At 47.0% G+C, this 17500-nt stretch overlaps 1 long non-coding RNA gene and 1 other non-coding gene across 3 annotated transcripts in view; both read left to right on the plus strand.

The window, feature by feature from the left end:
* LOC125773444 (uncharacterized) overlaps positions 1-17500 on the plus strand; it is a 45600-nt gene that overhangs the window by 5713 nt on the left and 22387 nt on the right. The window contains exons 1-2 of one of the 2 annotated variants that reach the window (XR_007420106.1): positions 15889-16097; positions 16334-16935. The exons of the other annotated variant lie outside the window; for it this stretch is intronic. This is a non-coding gene — a long non-coding RNA (uncharacterized LOC125773444). Of the gene's footprint in view, positions 1-15888; positions 16098-16333; positions 16936-17500 lie in introns of those variants that run through there. 2 annotated transcript variants of the gene reach the window in all.
* On the plus strand, positions 17307-17464 carry LOC125773447 (5.8S ribosomal RNA). The gene has a single exon (XR_007420110.1). It is a non-coding gene; the product is annotated as a 5.8S ribosomal RNA (ribosomal RNA).

Below are 17500 nucleotides of genomic sequence, written 5' to 3' on the forward strand. Positions count from 1 at the left end.
GTGTGGTGCAGGTGCGCCCATGTGTAACGAATACATTGAGTGCCGTTGGAGGTTAGCGGTTGGTTGGTTGCATGCTACAACTTCGCGTTGTACATGGGCTGGCCGCTGCGCTTCCTTCGGGTTGCCACTTGATGTTGATAGGGTTGATGTATTGTGTTCGTTGACTTTTGGTTCATTCCAAAAGTCTTCGGACTTAGATAATTTTACAAGTGTCGGCGCTCTCGGACCGAAAATAAGAAGACAACTAAGAAGAAAAAGAGAAAGAAGCTAATAGTGGAAAGTATTCTTCTTCAAAGAAGGAACAAAAATTTTACAAGTGTTGAAAAATTTCCTAAGTCCAAAAAATTTTCTAAGTCCAGAAAATTTTCTAAGTCCCACAAAATGGAACATGATGAAGAAGATACAGAAGTTGAAAATTTTTCTAAGTCCAAAAAATTTTCTAAGTCCAGAAAATTTTCTAAGTCCAAAGTGTTGGAACAATTTCCAAAGGCCCATAGGTTGCACTGAATTTTCCTAAGTTGGCCACAAGTACCCATGAGGTATCGAGAAGGTTCACCCGAAGGACATAATATGTCCCAAAGTACCGATAGAGTACCCACAAATAGCACCGCGTTGGCCTAAGTTGGCCAAAAGTACCGATAGAGTACCCACAAGTAGCACTGATTTGGCCTAAGTTGGCCAAAAGTACCGATAGAGTACCCACAAATAGCACCGAATGGGCCTAAGTTGGCCAAAAGTACCGATAGAGTACCCACAAGAAGCACTGAGTTGGCCTAAGTTGGCCAAAAGTACCGATAGAGTACCCACAAATAGCACCCAGTTGGCCTAAGTTGGCCAAAAGTACCGATAGAGCACCCACAAGTAGCACCCAATTGGCCTATGTTGGCCAAAAGTACCGATAGAGTACCCCCAAATAGCACCGAATGGGCCTAAGATGGCCAAAAGTACCGATAGAGTACCCACAAAGAGCACCCAATTGGCCTAAGTTGGCCAAAAGTACCGATAGAGTACCCACAAATAGCACCGAATGGGCCTAACATGGCCAAAAGTACCGATAGAGCACCCACATATAGCACCGAGTGGGCCTAACATGGCCAAAAGTACCGATAGAGCACCCACATATAGCACCCCATTGGCCTAAGTTGGCCAAAAGTACCGATAGAGTACCCACAAATAGCACCGAGTGGGCCTAACATGGCCAAAAGTACCGATAGAGTACCCACAAATAGCACCGAGTGGGCCTAACATGGCCAAAAGTACCGATAGAGTACCCACAAAGAGCACCCCATGGGCCTAAGTTGGCCAAAAGTACCGATAGAGTACCCACATATAGCACCCCATTGGCCTAAGTTGGCCAAAAGTACCGATAGAGTACCCACAAAGAGCACCCAATTGGCCTAAGTTGGCCAAAAGTACCGCCAAGTAGCACCATAGAGGCCCGAGTAGAGCGAAATGTGGGCCAAATTGAACATTTGAAAATTTTTACAAGTCCAGAAAATTTTCTAAGTCCAGAAAATTTTCTAAGTCCAAAGAGTTGGACAAATTTCCTTAGGCCCAAAGGTTGCACTGAATGTTCCTAAGTTGGCCATCAGTACCCATGAAGTATCGCGAAGGTTCACCCGAAAGACACAATATGCCCTAAAGTACCCACAGAGTACCCACAAGTTGCACCCAATTGGCCTAAGTTGGCCAAAAGTACCGACAAGTAGCACCATAGAGGCCCGAGTAGAGCGAAATGTGGGCCAAAGTACCGAGTAGTTGCAACAAATGCCCAAATGGATACCAAAATGTGGTACCAAGCACCTAACTGTTGCAACAAATGCTAGCTTTCTGAGCAAAAGCTGTGGACCAATTTCGTAGAAGAACCGCCTAGGCGAAAAGGCAAAAATCGCCGAAGCTGGCCCGCTCGCAGAGCTCGCGGGCCAGGAGATACTCATAGGGCGATTTACTAGAGTGGGGAACTTGAGAATTTTTGTGTCCGAGACTTTGGGCAACTTCGCGGCCGCCCCCTTAAAGTAAAAGATTTTCTCTGGGTGCCTAAAATTCGCAATTCCCGCAAAGTCGGGAAGACGTTAAAGTTTTTGCCCAAAAAATGGCCATCGATTTAAGGTGATTTTCCAATAAGAAAATGCTTCCTATTTTGAATTTTTTCGAATATTTCCTAAACTAAGCGTCGGAGCACATGGCCGTGGAGGAACTTTTGGTAGCTTTTGGCAAGGGCTATCGGATGAAATAATAAGAAAGGCCATCAGAGCGATATTGGATTAATGCGGGCTCATAAACGCACCTGAGAAGTGAAAATTGGTACCTTGCACGCAGGATGCAAGAAATGCTTGAGTGTTAACCATCATCGGTACCAAGTACCTAGGTTATATCGAGTGCGTAGATGGAAGTCGGTACCAAAGGGAAACCTTCCTAGGCTAGGTGCACGCAAGTGAGTATGGATCGATCAGTAGAAAGATGGGAAGCCATAGGAAACCTTCCTAGGCTAGGTGCACGCAAGTGAGTATGGATCGATCAGTAGAAAGATGGGAAGCCATAGGAAACCTTCCTAGGCTAGGTGCACGCAAGTGAGTATGGATCGATCAGTAGAAAGATGGGAAGCCATAGGAAACCTTCCTAGGCTAGGTGCACGCAAGTGAGTATGGATCGATCAGTAGAAAGATGGGAAGCCATAGGAAACCTTCCTAGGCTAGGTGCACGCAAGTGAGTATGGATCGATCAGTAGAAAGATGGGAAGCCATAGGAAACCTTCCTAGGCTAGGTGCACGCAAGTGAGTATGGATCGATCAGTAGAAAGATGGGAAGCCATAGGAAACCTTCCTAGGCTAGGTGCACGCAAGTGAGTATGGATCGATCAGTAGAAAGATGGGAAGCCCAAGGAAACCTTCCTAGGCTAGGTGCACGCAAGTGAGTATGGATCGATCAGTAGAAAGATGGGAAGCCATAGGAAACCTTCCTAGGCTAGGTGCACGCAAGTGAGTATGGATCGATCAGTAGAAAGATGGGAAGCCATAGGAAACCTTCCTAGGCTAGGTGCACGCAAGTGAGTATGGATCGATCAGTAGAAAGATGGGAAGCCATAGGAAACCTTCCTAGGCTAGGTGCACGCAAGTGAGTATGGATCGATCAGTAGAAAGATGGGAAGCCATAGGAAACCTTCCTAGGCTAGGTGCACGCAAGTGAGTATGGATCGATCAGTAGAAAGATGGGAAGCCATAGGAAACCTTCCTAGGCTAGGTGCACGCAAGTGAGTATGGATCGATCAGTAGAAAGATGGGAAGCCATAGGAAACCTTCCTAGGCTAGGTGCACGCAAGTGAGTATGGATCGATCAGTAGAAAGATGGGAAGCCATAGGAAACCTTCCTAGGCTAGGTGCACGCAAGTGAGTATGGATCGATCAGTAGAAAGATGGGAAGCCCAAGGAAACCTTCCTAGGCTAGGTGCACGCAAGTGAGTATGGATCGATCAGTAGAAAGATGGGAAGCCATAGGAAACCTTCCTAGGCTAGGTGCACGCAAGTGAGTATGGATCGATCAGTAGAAAGATGGGAAGCCATAGGAAACCTTCCTAGGCTAGGTGCACGCAAGTGAGTATGGATCGATCAGTAGAAAGTGGGAAGCCCAGTACCAAATGCCCTAGTGAAGACCGTAAACGAATATCATGAACCGATAAGGAGCACCAAATGCCCTAGTGAAGACCGTAAACGAATATCATGAACCGATAAGGAGCACCAAATGCCCTAGTGAAGACCGTAAACGAATATCATGAACCGATAAGGAGCACCAAATGCCCTAGTGAAGACCGTAAACGAATATCATGAACCGATAAGGAGCACCAAATGCCCTAGTGAAGACCGTAAACGAATATCATGAACCGATAAGGAGCACCAAATGCCCTAGTGAAGACCGTAAACGAATATCATGAACCGAGAAGGAGCACCAAATGCCCTAGTGAAGACCGTAAACGAATATCAAGAACCGATAAGGAGCACCAAATGCCCTAGTGAAGACCGTAAACGAATATCATGAACCGATAAGGAGCACCAAATGCCCTAGTGAAGACCGTAAACGAATATCATGAACCGAGAAGTAGCAACGAATGCCTGAAAATGTACCAAGTCCTCGGTATAGAGTAACGAGAGTTAACCGCCGTGATGTATGCAATGTGGGCAGCCATTGCATGGGTTCTGGACTTGGTTCGCGAATAACTTTTTTGCTAGACATCGGACAAAGTTGACGTGGAAGAACGAAATGTAGCATTTGATGCCACCTATCCAAAACTTTTTCAAGATTGAAGATCCGATCGATACAGCCTGAGTTATAGGCAAAAGTTGGTGCAAAATTGAGCATTTTTAATGGTGAAAAATCGGTAATCCTCGAATAGCTCCTGTTGGAAGCATCGGACCACATGGTCGTGGAGGAACATATTGTAGCGTGCGGTGTCAAGTATCGACACCCAAAACCGCATGTCCGATGGACGGAAAATGACCAAGTTATAGTGAAAACTTGGATGCACCAAATTCCCGAAGAAGTGCAACGAGAAGGTGAATGCGATGGTTGTTCGTCGAATAGCTCCGGCCACAGACATGGTAGCGATTAGTGGTGCATGGACGAAATCTAGCCACAAGTGCCATCTAGCCATGGCCAGAAGAAAGTGTGGCCATATCTTGGATACCGGCGGAGCTATGGGGCAAATATGGGCCAAAAATGGTGCAAGTTGGACCAAAAATCCGAGAAAGTACCTAGGTAAATGCGATGGTTGTTCGTCGAATAGCTCCGGCCACAGACATGGAAGCGATTAGTGGTGCATGGAAGAAATCTAGCCACAAGTGCCATCTACCCATGGCCAGAAGAAAGTGTGGCCATATCTTGGATACCGGCGGAGCTATAGGGCAAATATGGGCCAAAAATGGTGCAAGTTGGACCAAAAATCCGAGAAAGTACCTAGGTAAATGCGATGGTTGTTCGTCGAATAGCTCCGGCCACAGACATGGTAGCGATTAGTGGTGCATGGAAGAAATCTAGCCACAAGTGCCATCTACCCATGGCCAGAAGAAAGTGTGGCCATATCTTGGATACCGGCGGAGCTATGGGGCAAATATGGGCCAAAAATGGTGCAAGTTGGACCAAAAATCCGAGAAAGTACCTAGGTAAATGCGATGGTTGTTCGTCGAATAGCTCCGGCCACAGACATGGTAGCGATTAGTGGTGCATGGAAGAAATCTAGCCACAAGTGCCATCTACCCATGGCCAGAAGAAAGTGTGGCCATATCTTGGATACCGGCGGAGCTATGGGGCAAATATGGGCCAAAAATGGTGCAAGTTGGACCAAAAATCCGACCAAGTGCGCAAGGCGCTTTCGTGAATAGCTCCGGCCACAGACATGGTAGCGATTAGTGGTGCATGGAAGAAATCTAGCCACAAGTGCCATCTAGCCATGGCCAGAAGAAAGTGTGGCCATATCTTGGATACCGGCGGAGCTATGGGGCAAATACGGGCCAAAAATGGTGCAAGTTGGACCAAAAATCCGAAAAAGTACCTAGGTAAATGCGATGGTTGTTCGTCGAATAGCTCCGGCCACAGACATGGTAGCGATTAGTGGTGCATGGAAGAAATCTAGCCACAAGTGCCATCTACCCATGGCCAGAAGAAAGTGTGGCCATATCTTGGATACCGGCGGAGCTATGGGGCAAATATGGGCCAAAAATGGTGCAAGTTGGACCAAAAATCCGACCAAGTGCGCGAGGCGCTTTCGTGAATAGCTCCGGCCACAGACATGGTAGCGATTAGTGGTGCATGGAAGAAATCTAGCCACAAGTGCCATCTACCCATGGCCAGAAGAAAGTGTGGCGCTATCTTGGATACCGGCGGAGCTATGGGGCAAATATGGGCCAAAAATGGTGCAAGTTGGACCAAAAATCCGAAAAAGTACCTAGGTAAATGCGATGGTTGTTCGTCGAATAGCTCCGGCCACAGACATGGTAGCGATTAGTGGTGCATGGAAGAAATCTAGCCACAAGTGCCATCTACCCATGGCCAGAAGAAAGTGTGGCCATATCTTGGATACCGGCGGAGCTATGGGGCAAATATGGGCCAAAAATGGTGCAAGTTGGACCAAAAATCCGAAAAAGTACCTAGGTAAATGCGATGGTTGTTCGTCGAATAGCTCCGGCCACAGACATGGTAGCGATTAGTGGTGCATGGAAGAAATCTAGCCACAAGTGCCATCTACCCATGGCCAGAAGAAAGTGTGGCCATATCTTGGATACCGGCGGAGCTATGGTGCAAATACGGGCCAAAAATGGTGCAAGTTGGACCAAAAATCCGACCAAGTGCGCGAGACGCTTTCGTGAATAGCTCCGGCCACAGACATGGTAGCGATTAGTGGTGCATGGAAGAAATCTAGCCACAAGTGCCATCTACCCATGGCCAGAAGAAAGTGTGGCCATATCTTGGATACCGGCGGAGCTATGGGGCAAATATGGGCCAAAAATGGTGCAAGTTGGACCAAAAATCCGACCAAGTGCGCGAGGCGCTTTCGTGAATAGCTCCGGCCACAGACATGGTAGCGATTAGTGGTGCATGGAAGAAATCTAGCCACAAGTGCCATCTACCCATGGCCAGAAGAAAGTGTGGCCATATCTTGGATACCGGCGGAGCTATGGGGCAAATATGGGCCAAAAATGGTGCAAGTTGGACCAAAAATCCGAAAAAGTACCTAGGTAAATGCGATGGTTGTTCGTCGAATAGCTCCGGCCACAGACATGGTAGCGATTAGTGGTGCATGGAAGAAATCTAGCCACAAGTGCCATCTACCCATGGCCAGAAGAAAGTGTGGCCATATCTTGGATACCGGCGGAGCTATGGGGCAAATATGGGCCAAAAATGGTGCAAGTTGGACCAAAAATCCGACCAAGTGCGCGAGGCGCTTTCGTGAATAGCTCCGGCCACAGACATGGTAGCGATTAGTGGTGCATGGAAGAAATCTAGCCACAAGTGCCATCTACCCATGGCCAGAAGAAAGTGTGGCGCTATCTTGGATACCGGCGGAGCTATGGGGCAAATATGGGCCAAAAATGGTGCAAGTTGGACCAAAAATCCGAAAAAGTACCTAGGTAAATGCGATGGTTGTTCGTCGAATAGCTCCGGCCACAGACATGGTAGCGATTAGTGGTGCATGGAAGAAATCTAGCCACAAGTGCCATCTACCCATGGCCAGAAGAAAGTGTGGCCATATCTTGGATACCGGCGGAGCTATGGGGCAAATATGGGCCAAAAATGGTGCAAGTTGGACCAAAAATCCGAAAAAGTACCTAGGTAAATGCGATGGTTGTTCGTCGAATAGCTCCGGCCACAGACATGGTAGCGATTAGTGGTGCATGGAAGAAATCTAGCCACAAGTGCCATCTACCCATGGCCAGAAGAAAGTGTGGCCATATCTTGGATACCGGCGGAGCTATGGTGCAAATACGGGCCAAAAATGGTGCAAGTTGGACCAAAAATCCGACCAAGTGCGCGAGACGCTTTCGTGAATAGCTCCGGCCACAGACATGGTAGCGATTAGTGGTGCATGGAAGAAATCTAGCCACAAGTGCCATCTACCCATGGCCAGAAGAAAGTGTGGCCATATCTTGGATACCGGCGGAGCTATGGGGCAAATATGGGCCAAAAATGGTGCAAGTTGGACCAAAAATCCGACCAAGTGCGCGAGGCGCTTTCGTGAATAGCTCCGGCCACAGACATGGTAGCGATTAGTGGTGCATGGAAGAAATCTAGCCACAAGTGCCATCTACCCATGGCCAGAAGAAAGTGTGGCCATATCTTGGATACCGGCGGAGCTATGGGGCAAATATGGGCCAAAAATGGTGCAAGTTGGACCAAAAATCCGAAAAAGTACCTAGGTAAATGCGATGGTTGTTCGTCGAATAGCTCCGGCCACAGACATGGTAGCGATTAGTGGTGCATGGAAGAAATCTAGCCACAAGTGCCATCTACCCATGGCCAGAAGAAAGTGTGGCCATATCTTGGATACCGGCGGAGCTATGGGGCAAATATGGGCCAAAAATGGTGCAAGTTGGACCAAAAATCCGACCAAGTGCGCGAGGCGCTTTCGTGAATAGCTCCGGCCACAGACATGGTAGCGATTAGTGGTGCATGGAAGAAATCTAGCCACAAGTGCCATCTACCCATGGCCAGAAGAAAGTGTGGCGCTATCTTGGATACCGGCGGAGCTATGGGGCAAATATGGGCCAAAAATGGTGCAAGTTGGACCAAAAATCCGAAAAAGTACCTAGGTAAATGCGATGGTTGTTCGTCGAATAGCTCCGGCCACAGACATGGTAGCGATTAGTGGTGCATGGAAGAAATCTAGCCACAAGTGCCATCTACCCATGGCCAGAAGAAAGTGTGGCCATATCTTGGATACCGGCGGAGCTATGGTGCAAATACGGGCCAAAAATGGTGCAAGTTGGACCAAAAATCCGACCAAGTGCGCGAGACGCTTTCGTGAATAGCTCCGGCCACAGACATGGTAGCGATTAGTGGTGCATGGAAGAAATCTAGCCACAAGTGCCATCTAGCCATGGCCAGAAGAAAGTGTGGCGATATCTTGGATACCGGCGGAGCTATGGGGCAAATACGGGCCAAAAATGGGTAAACTTGTACGGTCCAAAGCCAAGGGTAAATTTTTTTATTCCTCTAATAACTTCTAGCACAGACATTGAATCGGTTGGTGATGTATGGATGAAATGTAGCAAACAGTTGGAACTACCCATAAAATCTTAAAGATTGACGATCCAATGTATAGAACCGGAGTAATGTGCGATACTTGGTGAAAAATCGAGTGAAAAATTAGCTATAAACTGTTTTTGGCCCATAACTCGAATACTAGACATCGGAAGGGGGGGTCGTAGAACGATTTTTTGTTGCCCTATCGATTCCCTATCGAACGAGCAAAAGTTGTTTTTTTGACCAAAAAGGACCCCTACTCTAGTAAAATTGGCCTGATTTTACTAGTCCCCGGTACCCGTACAGGCAAAATGAGCAAAATGCTCAAGTATGAATGGTTTTTGGCCCATAACTCGAATACTAGACGTCGCAGGGGGGTGTCGTGGAACAATTTTTGGTAGCCCTTGAAATTATCTATCGAATGACATATACTTGATTTTTTGACCAAAAAGTTCCTAGACTAGTAAAAATCGCATCATTTTACTAGAGTCGGGTACCCTGGACGAAAAACCGCTATAATTGCGGTTTTTGGCTAATAACTCGAATACTAGACGTCGCAGGGGGGTGTCGTGGAACAATTTTTGGTAGCCCTTGAAATTATCTATCGAATGACATATACTTGATTTTTGGCCAAAAAGTTCCCTAGACTAGTAAAAATCGCATCATTTTACTAGAGTCGGGTACCCTGGACGAAAAACCGCTTAAGTTGCGGTTTTTGGCTAATAACTCGAATACTAGACGTCGCAGGGGGGTGTCGTGGAACAATTTTTGGTAGCCCTTGAAATTATCTATCGAATGACATATACTTGATTTTTGGCCAAAAAGTTCCCTAGACTAGTAAAAATCGCATCATTTTACTAGAGTCGGGTACCCTGGACGAAAAACCGCTTAAGTTGCGGTTTTTGGCTAATAACTCGAATACTAGACGTCGCAGGGGGGTGTCGTGGAACAATTTTTGGTAGCCCTTGAAATTATCTATCGAATGACATATACTTGATTTTTTGACCAAAAAGTTCCTAGACTAGTAAAAATCGCATCATTTTACTAGAGTCGGGTACCCTGTACGAAAAACCGCTATAGTTGCGGTTTTTGGTCAATAACTCGAATACTAGACGTCGGAGGGGGGTGCCGTAGAACAATTTTTTGTAGCCCTTGAAATTACCTTTCGAATGATATATAGTGGTTTTTTGGTCAAACAGTGACCCCGAGACTAGTAACCCTCCATACACAAAACCGCCTAAAAAGTTTTGGTTTTGCAAAATTTTGAAAAGTGCGTCAAAAAAATTTTTTCAAAAAGTACCAAATCGTGATCAGAACTCACTATAGACCATAAAAAGTGAAATCCGATGGTCATTTGCAACACTTGGTCAATCGAGAAAAATTTCACTTTTTTACTAGAGTCGGGTACCCTGAACGAAAAATCGCTCAAGTGATGGTTTTTGGCCAATAACTCGAATACTAGACGTCAGAGGGGGGTGCCGTAGAACAATTTTTTGTAGCCCTTGAAATTACCTTTCGAATGATATATAGTGGTTTTTCGGTCAAACAGTGACCCCGAGACTAGTAACCCTCCATACACAAAACCGCCTACAAAAACTTTGTTTTGAAAAATTTTGAAAAGTTCAAAAAAATTTTTTTTTCAAAAACTACTAAAACGTGATAAGAACTTACTATAGACCATAAAAAGTGATATCCGATGATAATTTGCAAAAGTTGGTAACTAGTAAAAAATTTCACTTTTTTACTAGAGTCGGTGCAACGAGAAAAAAAAAGTCCGTGATGGAGAAAAATGGCACGTTTTCCACGCCTGTACGCTTTCGTTTACTATATAGGGGGTAGGTGAGCCAGAAGCATGATTTTGACTGAGTATGTATCTTTATGAATTGGACCCTTCTAAATCGATTGAGACTACCCCCAGGACGATCGGACGACTGCTTCTGGCTCAAAATGTGGTTTTTAGATTTTGATCGTCAATTATGCGAGAAAAAATCGATTAGAAGTAAAGATACGAAATGCTTGGTCTAAGTTGGGAAACGACTTCGGATATTTGTTGGACGTTGTCGTAGAAGGTCCGAGGACCAAGGAAAAGTGATTTCCAAGTGGATTTATGCACTATTAGTCGATGGTAAGATGTGAAATTAGTAGAACTTACCATACAATTTGCGAAGTTGAAGCAATCGGTTGATGATTATGGTACTGTCTGTCCAATTTGGTGGTTCGGAATGAGTGAAACGATGTTGATGATGGATAGACGTTGCGATTGCCCCCGATCGGGGAACAAATAGTGGTCTTTAAGGTCCAAGTACCTATGTTTTGGTAAGCAGAACTGAGAGTTAAAGGATGAAAGTCGGCCATTCCTAATATCATCCTATCGGTGGTTCGCGAGTTGTTTGAGGACCGGAGCAGCTCGCGATGAAACGGTCCTAGGGTATTGGTTATCCATCCAAGGAAGAGTAAATGCGATCCTAGATGTGTGTCGTTGGCCGTTCTACCGGCATCGCCTATAGATGAGATATCGACGGGCATGCCTTACTCGAAAGTTGAATTCTAGGATCGATGGTCAAACAGACCTATGAGCGATAAACCAAACTGAACACGTATTGATGTCGGCTTTTCCTATCATTTGATGCCGCAGGTTGTTTAGGGACCGGAGCAACTTGCGGCCGAGACGGTCCCCGGGGGTTTCTTTCTCCAAGGAGTGGAAACTATTAAGCAAGAGTTGTAGCAAGATACGATCCTCTGATGTGTCGTTGGCCGTTCATGCGGTATCGCCTGTCGATGAGATATCGATGGGCATGCCTTACTCTACCGACCTTCTAATTGAGAGTATTAATCAGGGATCGATGGTCAAACAAGACCAATGAGCGATAAACCAAACTGAACACGTATTGATGTCGGCTTTTCCTATCATTTGATGCCGCAGGTTGTTTAGGGACCGGAGCAGCTTGCGGCCGAGACGGTCCCCGGGGGTTTCTTTCTCCAAGGAGAAGAAACGATTAAGCAAAAGTTGTAGCAAGATACGATCCTCTGATGTGTCGTTGGCCGTTCAAGCGGTATCGCCTGTCGATGAGATATCGATGGGCATGCCTTACTCTCCCGACTGGATTACTGAGAGTTTAATCAGGGATCGATGGTCAAACAGACCAATGAGCGATAAACCAAACTGAACACGTATTGATGTCGGCATTTCCTATCATTTGTCGCAGGTTGTTTAGGGACCGGAGCAGCTTGCGACCGAGACGGTCCCCGGGGGTTTCTTTCTCTAAGGAGTGGAAACGATTAAGCAAAAGTCGTAGCAATAATCGATCACCTGATGTGTCGTTGGCCGTTCTTGCGGTATCGCCTGTCGATGAGATATCGATGGGCATGCCTTACTCTCCTGACTGTTTAATTGAGAGTTATAATCAGGGATCGATGGTCAAAAAGACCTATGAGCGATAAACCAAACTGAACACGTGTTGATGTCGGCATTTCCTATCATTTGTCGCAGGTTGTTTAGGGACCGGAGCAGCTTGCGACCGAGACGGTCCCTTCCCGAAAGATGGTGAACCGAGTCGTCTGGCGTAAAAACCGGACGACTCGAAAGGGCTTGACCCTTTCAAGTGAGCGATAATCACATTCTACGCTCAGTTCGACAGCTACAAGGCAATCACTCGCTATGTTCAGAGCTAATACATGCAACATGCCGGCATTGTTTCCACCGACGCATGGATTCAAGACTGGTGCACTTATTAGTTAAACCGTTCGCCTCCGGGTGTTTCGAGTTCAAGTCTGGATGAGGATTGTTCTTGCTGGTAATAGCTTGAGCCCCTGAATAAGGGGTCGAAGCGTACATCTTGAGACCATGTACAACATATTACCAAATCGGCACCATGGGTTCGGGTGCAAGTGATGTAACCGTGAAAGATGTTGAGCAGCCCAACATCGGTTTACACACGCATAATAGGAAGGCAGCGCTGTCGACTGGTCAGTCGTGTAAGAAGTGTGCATTATCGATCACAAATATATTGGTGATCTGTAGGTTGCGCATACACCATGCCCGGTGTAAAGTGCCGTGGTCCCCCCCGGGGGGCTGCATCAAACCGTTCGCCACGCGAACTACCCAATGGAACGAACTCGATGCATTTAATAAGAAGAAGAGATGATAATGAAACACGGTCGATTTAAGAGTTGAAAACGTTGAAATACCTATAAGCAAGTCTTAAGTTGGTGGTGACCGTTACGCCCCAACAAATTGGTGCCTTACCCTACACCAAAGAGCCATTCAACATGGTTCAAGTGAGCGATAATCACGCTCTACGCTCAGTATGACAGCTGCAAGGCAATCACTCGCTAAGTTCAGAGCTAATACATGCAACACGCCGGCATTGTTTCCACCGACGCATGGATTCAAGACTGGTGCACTTATTAGTTAAACCGTTCGCCTCCGGGTGTTTCGAGTTCAAGTCTGGATGAGGATTGTTCTTGCTGGTAATAGCTTGAGCCCCTGAATAAGGGGCCGAAGCGTACATCTTGAGAGTAAATGTACAACATATTACCAAATCGGCACCGTGGGTTCTGGTGCAAGTGATGTAACCATGAAAGATGTTGAGCAGCCCAACATCGGTTTACACACGCATAAGGGGTTTATTGTTATCTGTAGGTTGCGCATACACCATACCCGGTGTAAAGTGCCGTGGTCCCCCAGGGGGCTGCATCAAAACGTTCGCCATGCGAACTACCCAATGGAACGAACTCGATGTATTGAAAGAGATGAACAATTAATAGCGAGAATAGGGGCCCGGAAGCAATTCCGCGGCCCTACGGTCGATTCAAGAGTTGAAACGTTGTACAATCGTGGATAGCACCTAGTGCTAATATGGTGAGAGATAATGTGTGAGGAAATTTAGTTTCCTAAAGTTTAGTTAGTGGTTTCCGTTGTGCCCTAACAAACTTAAAGTTGGTGGTGACCGTTACACCCCAACAAATTGGTGCCTTACCCAACACCAAAGAGCCATTCCATATGGTTCTAGAGAGAGAGAGTTGTGTGGAAATTTATTTCCCACTAAGCGAGTGTGTGTCTGTAGTGGAACGAATTCTGGTTGATCCTACCAGTAATATACGCTTGTCTCAAAGGTTAAGCCATGCATGTCTAAGTACAAACATAAATGAATGTGAAACCGCATAAGGCTCAGTATAACAGCTATAATTCACAAGATCATCCTACCACTAGTTACTTGGATAACTGTGGAAAATCCAGAGCTAATACATGCAACATGCCGGGACTGTTGCCCTCGCGGGTAGCTGAACTGGTGCACTTATTAGTTAAACCAATCGCCTCCGGGCGGCTTGAGTTGAAGTCTGGATAAGGACGCAGATCGTATGGTCGCTTGTCGACTGACGACAGATCTTTCAAATGTCTGCCCTATCAACTATTGATGGTAGTGTAGAGGACTACCATGGTTGCGACGGGTAACGGGGAATCAGGGTTCGATTCCGGAGAGGGAGCCTGAGAAATGGCTACCACATCCAAGGAAGGCAGCAGGCGCGTAAATTACCCAATCCCAGTACGGGGAGGTAGTGACGAGAAATAACAATATGGACCTCTCTAACGATGGTCCATAATTGGAATGAGTTGAGTATAAATCCTTCAACAAGGATCAAGTGGAGGGCAAGTCTGGTGCCAGCAGCCGCGGTAATTCCAGCTCCACTAGCGTATATTAAAGTTGTTGCGGTTAAAACGTTCGAAGTTGATTGCCCGTCCAGACACGTGACCGCCACGGGCGCCCGGTTACACGCCGGGGCCGTTCGTGCGCGCGCTCACGGCTGCGACTCACAATGGTGTACTTGGGCGTTACTCTGTGAACGAGTACCGTGCTACCGGTTAACTCCGGCACGGGCTCCTCATGGTGCTCAAGATACTCACATTTACCTTGAACAAATTAGAGTGCTCAAAGCAGGCTAAGACAAAGCGTCCGGCCCCCCCGTGGGGTTGGCGTTGGCCGAGAATAATCTTGCATGGAATAATGGAATATGACCTCGGTTTATACGATTTCGTTGGTTTGTCAGAAACCTAGAGGTAATGATTAACAGAAGTAGTTGGGGGCATTGGTATTACGGCGCGAGAGGTGAAATTCGTAGACCGTCGTAGGACCAACTGAAGCGAAAGCGTTTGCCATGGATGCTTTCTTTAATCAAGAACGAAAGTTAGAGGATCGAAGGCGATTAGATACCGCCCTAGTTCTAACCGTAAACGATGCCAATTAGCAATTGGGAGACGCTACCCCTATTCGGTGCTCTCAGTCGCTTCCGGGAAACCAAAATCGGGTTCCGGGGGAAGTATGGTTGCAAAGTTGAAACTTAAAGGAATTGACGGAAGGGCACCACAAGAAGTGGAGCTTGCGGCTTAATTTGACTCAACACGGGAAAATTTACCAGGTCCAAACTTATCGAGGTAAGACAGATTGATAGCTCTTTCTCAAATTTAAGGGTAGTGGTGCATGGCCGTTCTTAGTTCGTGGAATGATTTGTCTGGTTAATTCCGATAACGAACGTGACTCAAACATGCTAACTAGAACGCTGTCAGCAGTGCGCCTCCGGGCGCACCTGACGTTACAGCCGGGCGGCGCCTTCACGGGCGGTCGTCGGCTACGTTTGCCCTGCTTAGCGGGACAACTTGTGTTTAGCAAGCTGAGAATGAGCGATAACAGGTCCGTGATGCCCTTAGATGTTCTGGGCTGCACGCGTGCTACAATGTGGGTCGCAGCGTGTTCTCGCCAATAGGCGCCCCCATTCCGAGAGGAACGGGAAATCACTAAAATGCCCATCTAGTCGGGATTGGGGACTGCAACGGTCCCCATGAACCTGGAATTTCTAGTAAGCACTAGTCATTAGCTAGTGCTGATTACGTCCCTGCCCTTTGTACACACCGCCCGTCGCTACTACCGATGGATTATTTAGTGAGGTTTCTGGAGGCTTACCTTCCGCGGTTCCTTCGTGAGCTGCAGCTGGCATGGCTGAAGTTGACCGAACTTGATGATTTAGAGGAAGTAAAAGTCGTAACAAGGTTTCCGTAGGTGAACCTGCGGAAGGATCATTACTGATGATCGTCCGCGAGTGACCAACCATGGGCTGCCTTCGGTGTAGCTCGGTCGCTCGCTTGCTATGTGTCAGAATTTGTTGAAAGCCAACTCGTTCGTTGTACACTTTGATGGGTGACCATCACTGTGTCCCCGTGCCGAGCTAGATCTCCCCTAGCCGTAAGGCACTTGAACGCCCCTTCGACGACGAGTTGCATGTGTGTGGTATGTGTCAGAATCTGGTGAAGCTTTCTGCATGTGATGTGCCTTGTGTGGATCCGTGGCCATTGCATTGTGTCTGGTGTGTAGGTACCCAGACACTTAGAACGCTTGCGCGGAAAGCAAACTCGATCGTTGTACACTTTGATGGGCAACCATCACTGTGTCTCCGTGCCGTGCTAGATCTCCCCTAGCCGTAAGGCACTTTGAACGCCCCTTCGACGACGAGTTACAAGAGTGTGGTATGTGTCATAATCTGGTGAAGCTTTCTGCATGTGATGTGCCTTGTGTGGATCCGTGGCCATTGCATTGTGTCTGGTGTGTAGGTACCCAGACACTTAAGCAAACTCGATCGTTGTACACTTTGATGGGCGAGCATCACTGTGTATCCGTGCCGTGTAAGAGCTCCCCTGGCCATCAGGCACTTGAAAGGTCCTTCGACGACGAGTTACAATAGTGGTGTGTTAGATACGTCAGATTACGGTGTCTACTAGTGTGCAATACGTATCCGGCTACGGCACGGAACGAACGGGAACTGTGGTGCAGACAAACAAGAGTTAAGCCTATTAGTCATTAACTCTAAGGACGGGGCCATGGGGCGGTACACAAAGGATACGGATGAGCGAGTATGCAGGCCCAATACTCAATAGCTCGATCCGATCCAAGCACATGAGTTGACTGCGGCGTCAGGTTAACCAATGTGCTAGATTCTATTTGGCCAGTAGAATCTTGTGTCTTACGCGATTTGATACCAAGACACCAGAACGAAAGTTAGTTGAAGAGTGATTAAACTCTTATGAAGAATGGTTGTGCAATCACAACTTATGACTTTAACCTATAAAGTGGATATGGACTATCAATTATAACATGGGGCACACACCATGTTCTCGATCCAATCCACGCACACGAGTTGCCTGAGTAGCGACAGGTATACCGATGTGCAATACGTATCCGGCCATAGGCACGGAACGAACAGGAACTGTGGTGCAGACATACAAGGGCCATGGGGCGGTACGCAAAGGATACGGATGAGCGAGTATGCAGGCCCAATACTCAATAGCTCGATCCGATCCAAGCACATGAGTTGACTGCGGCGTCAGGTTAACCGATGTGCTAAGAGAGTTGTTCCTGGGCCTTCAAAGTGACTTCAAAACTATCTTAGCGAATGGTGGCCATGGGCGTAGACATGAGCCACAAGTCACAAGGCCTGGGACTATTGGGTAATAAAGACAACTTAGTCAGAAAGTTAGTCTTTGGACGTACCACCGGGATTGTGTTACATTGGGAACCTTACTATAAAACCCTAGGCAGGGGATCACTCGGCTCATGGATCGATGAAGACCGCAGCTAAATGCGCGTCACAATGTGAACTGCAGGACACATGAACACCGATAAGTTGAACGCATATTGCGCGTCGGACGATTAAACCCGGCCGATGCACACATTCTTGAGTGCCTATCAATTCCTTGATATACAACAAACCAAACTTCAGG

Source organism: Anopheles funestus (genome assembly GCF_943734845.2).
Source record: "Anopheles funestus chromosome X unlocalized genomic scaffold, idAnoFuneDA-416_04 X_unloc_34, whole genome shotgun sequence".
NCBI lineage: Eukaryota > Metazoa > Arthropoda > Insecta > Diptera > Culicidae > Anopheles > Anopheles funestus.